The sequence below is a fragment of the Neovison vison genome, chromosome 12 (genome assembly GCF_020171115.1).
Source record: "Neovison vison isolate M4711 chromosome 12, ASM_NN_V1, whole genome shotgun sequence".
Taxonomy (NCBI): domain Eukaryota; kingdom Metazoa; phylum Chordata; class Mammalia; order Carnivora; family Mustelidae; genus Neogale; species Neogale vison.
In genome coordinates, this window is record NC_058102.1 from 38,573,094 (window position 1) to 38,579,093 (window position 6,000).

Sequence of the window (6,000 nt, forward strand, 5' to 3'; positions counted from 1 at the left end):
AGTGATTGATAATTTAGGCTCCTACATTTTCCTACACTTTGCTATCTTTTGTTTGCTTTTACTTTTCTTCCTTACTAATTCTCTTCATTGCAAGTCTCCCAAAATCCACAATGCATGTCTGTTTATCTCCTGCTCTTAGTACATATCAAAACTTAAGTTCCAAAAAAAAAAAATGTCTGAATTATCCACTGTGGGCTGGACACCAGTCTAGTCTGTGTTGTTAAGACAAGTAAGATATAGTTCCTGTCCTTATGGCTATCTAGTTTAATAGCAAAGTCAAAGACATAAACAGATTCATTGTAATTTAAAATGGTTAAAGATCTAGGTATGTCAAGAGTGTTATGAGAAAATACCAAACCCTCAAGAAATATCTGCTAGTTATGATATTTAATAACTAAAAAATCACATTTTCAGAGATTTTGTAACTTACGTGTTTCAACAATAAATACTGAACTTAACATAGTTCTTGCCTCCCATTCATTTACTGCAAAGAGTAAAAATCTGTAAATATGGCCAGGAAACAATTTGGTAATTGTTTTTTCTGTAGTATTTGGGGATATGCTTTCAAAATATTGTTCTTCTGTATAATCTAAATAATACTTAATGATAATTTTATATTCCAGTTTTAGCCACTTATTCAAAGTGTTCCAAACATTCCGATTATGCCAACCAAATACAACTTCAGTTGTTCCAACATCCTTTATATGGATCAAAAGGTTTTCCTGAAGAGAAGGTGCTGAAAAAAATACAGAGGAGGATTATTTGTAATTAAAAATCATAATTCTATCTTTACAATAATGACAGTGAGCTACATGGTATAAGAATGTTAATAAAAATAATTACGTTTATATTTACAAATATATGGCAGTGGAACATAACAGAAAAATCTTGTATAGAAATAGTTTGATCCAGTTGCATTTTTTTGCAAAATGTAGCAATCTGTTTCATTCTTGGGTAGCAGTGGAAAAGAAAAGGTTTCATTTTTCTTAAGGCCAAAAGATGATCCATCTGTCCATGTGAGATGACCGTCCTTCTGAAATAAGATGTACAAATTAAGCCGAGAACAAGAAACAGGTGTCATATCTTCAAATATATGTATCCTTCATGAATTATCGGAGCCAGAAACAGAGTTCACTTTTATTCACCCATTAGCCTTATATCTTCAAGCAAATTGCTGAGTCTCACATTAAGCTTTTATTTTCTCATCCATAAAATGGCTGTGATAATAGAACCAACATCCTAAATTAATTACAGACGCAGTGCAGGTAAAGGCCCAACTCAATGCCAAGTATAGACCCCACTATTCATTACAGATTAGTTACTTTATTTCAGCTCACCGAAAAAGCCAGAGGCATCAAGGGAGGTCGTTGATACCTTTCTACTACAGGATGTCACTGGTGAGTATCACCAACCTCAACGCTCACAGGTAAGAGATGTTAAAACAATCTGTTCCAATTCCACCTAACAGAATAGAAGAATACTCTTTCTTTGAAAAACTGCACATGGTGGGCTGCAGCTTAGCAAAAAGACAGAGGCTCGGAGACAGTACACGTAAGTGGTCAGGGCACAGAGCATTGGTCAGACTGACACAGATTCAAAGCCTGGCAGGGCCGTCTCTTAGCAGTGTGACCAGGATTTTTCTGAGCTCCATCTTCCTTTATCTATAAATGAGAACAATAACAGTACTTCCCTCATAAATTTGTTGTGAGAACTAAATGAGAGTTACCGGTTTAAACTTTCTAGATTGGAAGACAGAACTATTAATCTTTCCTTCATCACATTCCTGCTGAGTGCCAGGCTGTAACCGGAAGCTGGGGTAGAATGATGAATAAGACGCTGTCTTTTTCCTCAAAATTGTGTAACGAACTCATACTTATTCAGCAAGAGTGAATGAGGTGATGTCTTTCGCTATCTGCCGCAGGGATTATAACCCAGGAGGTGACTTTGATGTTAACCTCAAGAGACCAGCTTAACGTAGAGGTTATAGAATATAATGGTTAAGAGCAGACTCTGATGCATGTCCACATGGGCAAGCTAACTTCCTGTGCTCCAATTTCCTCATATGGCATACAAGTAAATCACACAGAATGGTGCTTTGCACTTAGGAGACACTATAGGACTCAGCTATTATTATAAAAGAAGTTTTTCTTAATAGTTACTTTGATGTTTCATTTACCTCCTAAATTATTTTTAAGTATCATAAAAGCAGAGACTGTATCTTAGACCCCTTTGAATAATTCACAGCAACCATCATGATACCTTGGGCACCCTCGCTTTGGCTGTCATGACCGTATGACCTGAACCTGATACCAGAAACCAGTAACAAGAACTACTAGAAGAGTACATTCTAATTTAACAGTTTATAACAATCATGCTAACAGCAGGAAACAACGATATATATACACTCACTGGTCTACTTAAAAAGAGACTGGCATGCTGGGAGGCCGGCTTGGGAGAGTCAGAGATGAACTGTGATTTGAGGAATCTTTATTAACTTCATTCCCTGACTGTGAAAAAATAAAGGAGGCCCCAAAAGAGAATGATGAAAATGCGATTAAAGACTGTCAATAAAAGGCACCTGAGTGGTACAGTCATTTAAGCTATGACTCTTGGGATTCACCTCAGGTCATGATCTCAGGGTCATGTGATCAAGCCCCGAGTCAGGCTTTGCACTCAGGGCAGAGTCTGCTTAAGGCTATCTCTCCCTCTGTCCCTCTCACCCCCTCTCTCAAAGAAATTTTTAAAAATCTTTAAAAAAAAAAAAGACTGTCAATAGTTTTCCTCAAGCTGATGCAAAGTTCCACAGGGAAAAAAAAAATGGTATCAAACTGATGTGTCTTGAGTCTCTAGAGGTCAGGCTATCTGGTAGAGAACAGATTTATTTTTGAGTGGAAGGAAATTTTTAATAAATGGATCATCAAGAAGAAAATACAGAGTAGACAGAGATAACTATGCTGTCTTGGGTTTTCCTACAAAAAGCTGACCAAAATGAAATTTCATGAGATTTTCCATAGTGATAAGAATGTTGGGAGAAAATATCACACGTTCCTTATTTCACTGGTATTGCATAAGTTCTTTAGATCTTTCTATAACTCTTTTAGTAAAATTAAATTTCATAAACCTGGATGTTTTATCATTCCAATTTTAATATATGTGTTGCCAAAGCAAGCACGAACCTGGATGTTTTAAATAAAAAAATAAAATGAACAAAATTTCTATATTCCATATTTTCAGTTTCACATTATTCTGTTTTTCACAGAGGTGAGAAGTAGAGGAAGTAGAGCAGGTTGGTGGGAAGGAAAGGACAGTCTGGGCAATCTTGAAGTGTCTGTGGAAAATTCCTAAAGAGATAATCAGAAGAAAATAAGATAGGGGTGCCTGGGTGGCTCAGTCAGTTAAGAGCCTGCCTTTGGCTCAGGTCATGATTCCACGATGCTGGGATGGAGCCCCGCATTGAGCTCCTTGCTCTACGGGGACCCTGCTTTTCCCTCTCCCTCTGTCTGCCACTCCCCCTGCCTGTGGGTGCTCTCTTTCTGTCAAATAAAAAAATCAAATCTTTTTTTAAAATCTTCTTTAAAAAAGAAGAAAATTTGATGTCTGGAACGCAGAAGAGAAAAGTGGGCTACGTAAATACATAAGAACAATTGAGCTAGGTGGTAAATAAGAAATGGATGACATCACCCACATTTAAAACAGGTCTGGGGAAGACCAAAATTAAAACAAAATCATGGAAAGAAATAGATGCCTACAAAGAGAGTGAAGGGGGTGGGAAGAGACAAATAGGCAGAGAACAGAGGATTTTAGGTTGATGAAAGTATTTTGCATGATACCAAAATAATCAGTGTATGTCATTATACATTTATCCAAACCCAGAGAATATACAGTACTAAAAGTGAACCATAATGTAAACTTGTGAATTTGGGGTGATTACAATGTTGTCAGTATATGTTCCTCGGTTGTTAACAACTGTATCACTCTGGTGGGGGATGCTGATAATGGGGTAAGCTATTTATGTGTGGAGACGGGGTATGTGGGAAATCTCTGTACCTTGCCCTCAATTTTGTTATGAACCTAAACTGCTCTAAAGAAAGGTGATGGGGAGACAAGGAGGGAGGGAAAGATTGAGATAGAGAAACGGAGAATGAAACAGTGTCTGGCTTATAAGAAGTACTCTAAATATTTAGTGCATGATGGAAGAAGGAAGGAAAAGGGGGAGGGAGGGAGGGGAAAAGGAAGGAAAGCAAAAAAGGAAGGAAAGAGAAAGGAAGAGAATGGTAGGAGAGGAGAGGGAAGAGAGGAAGGAAGGAATTAGGAAGGAAGGAAGGAAACATAGCTTTATCATGATACATGCACTTCTTTACATTGACTAACCTTCAAGTCATTAAGACCAGTCCATATTATTATTTGATTTTTGGACCTGAGAAGTGAAATTATAAATTTTTTTTCCTCTTCATTTTTTATATCCACAAGGTTTGCAGAACTCAAGGATAACCTACAGCGTCGCTGGGCTATATTCCATGGCACACTCTCTTTGCTAATTTTGTAACAACTGTTTCTTAATGCTAGCCATCCTCGTGAACATGAACCTACCAAAAGAAAAATGTTTTGTGAAAGATGAATTCAGTAATATAACATTTTATTAGTACATTTCTTAACATTTATAGTAATTAATCATGCAAATCTCATAGCATTAATTGTGCACTTTCCCTGTAGTTCTCCCAAACCAGTAAAAGCACTAAAGTTGCTATTACTCAAGTAGCAAATGGGTTACAAACAATTAAAATAGTTTTAAGTAGTTTCTAAGAATTAATTATGCAGAATTATTGTCCAATTATAACTTAATTAAAATAAAACCACAGATTTTTTTCTTTTCTTTCTAAGTCACTTTAGTTTGCCCTTTCTATCACTCTTATGTTGGCGGAGAATTTTTAAGTGTTTATTTTAGAGACTTTCAGGTTTATCTTTATTTTAGAGAACTAGATATAACACTTGCTAAGAATTCTGCTCTCTGCTATTGCTACTTGACTTCAAATGGGTTCACTTTCCAGAAAACACTTAGACTTTTTCTCTAAGAAGATTATATACCATGGAAAGACTGGGGAAAATATCAACCTATTGAGAGTAGATTTTTAAAAAAATATTTTATTTATTTATTTCACAGAGATAGATCACAAGTAGGCAAAGAGGCAGGCAGAGAGAGGTGGCAGGTGCTGAGCAGAGAGCCTGATGTAGGGCTCGACCCCAGGACCCTGAGATCATGACCTGAGCCAAAGGCAGAGGCTTTAACCCACTGAGCCACCCAGGTGCCCGGAGAGTAGATATTTTATCAGTGCTTCAACCCAACATATTGGGGAGATGTAAGAAGGATCTTTTGAACAAACTGTTGTCCTCTTTTTTCACAGGGAGGAGAAGGAGATGGGAAGAGGGGATGCTTTAATCACCTTACTTTCTTTTTCTTACTACTAACGTGTTTCTCTCTTTCACTTGTAATTGTATACTGGAGTTCAAAGTTTATTCCTATATAGGGTATTAAAATAGCACACAGCCCATCACAGTGTGTTGCTGTTATTAGGGGTCTATGACTCTCTCCTTTTCTCTTAAATCTTTTTTTACCATGTGGAGGAAGGAAGTGGATCTAGGAAGCCACAAAGAAGTTAAACATACATTCCCTTATCCCTTGGAATATTCCAAATTTTGGTCACATCCGACTGGGGATGAATAATGAAGAAGCCTTATATAGGATGAAAGATTGATATTTTTATGGATTTTAATGGATCTATTAATACCTGTAGATAAGACCATTTATTGATATTTTAAAGTAACCTAAAAAGCTATCAATAGTGGTGCCTGCGTGGCTGTCAGTTAAGTGTCTGCCTTTGGCTCAGGTCATGATCCCACGGTCCTGGGATGGAGCCCCACCCACATCAGGCTTCCTGCTCATCAGGAAACCTTCTTCTTCCTCTCCCACTGCTTGTGTTCCCTCTCTCACTGTGTCTCTCT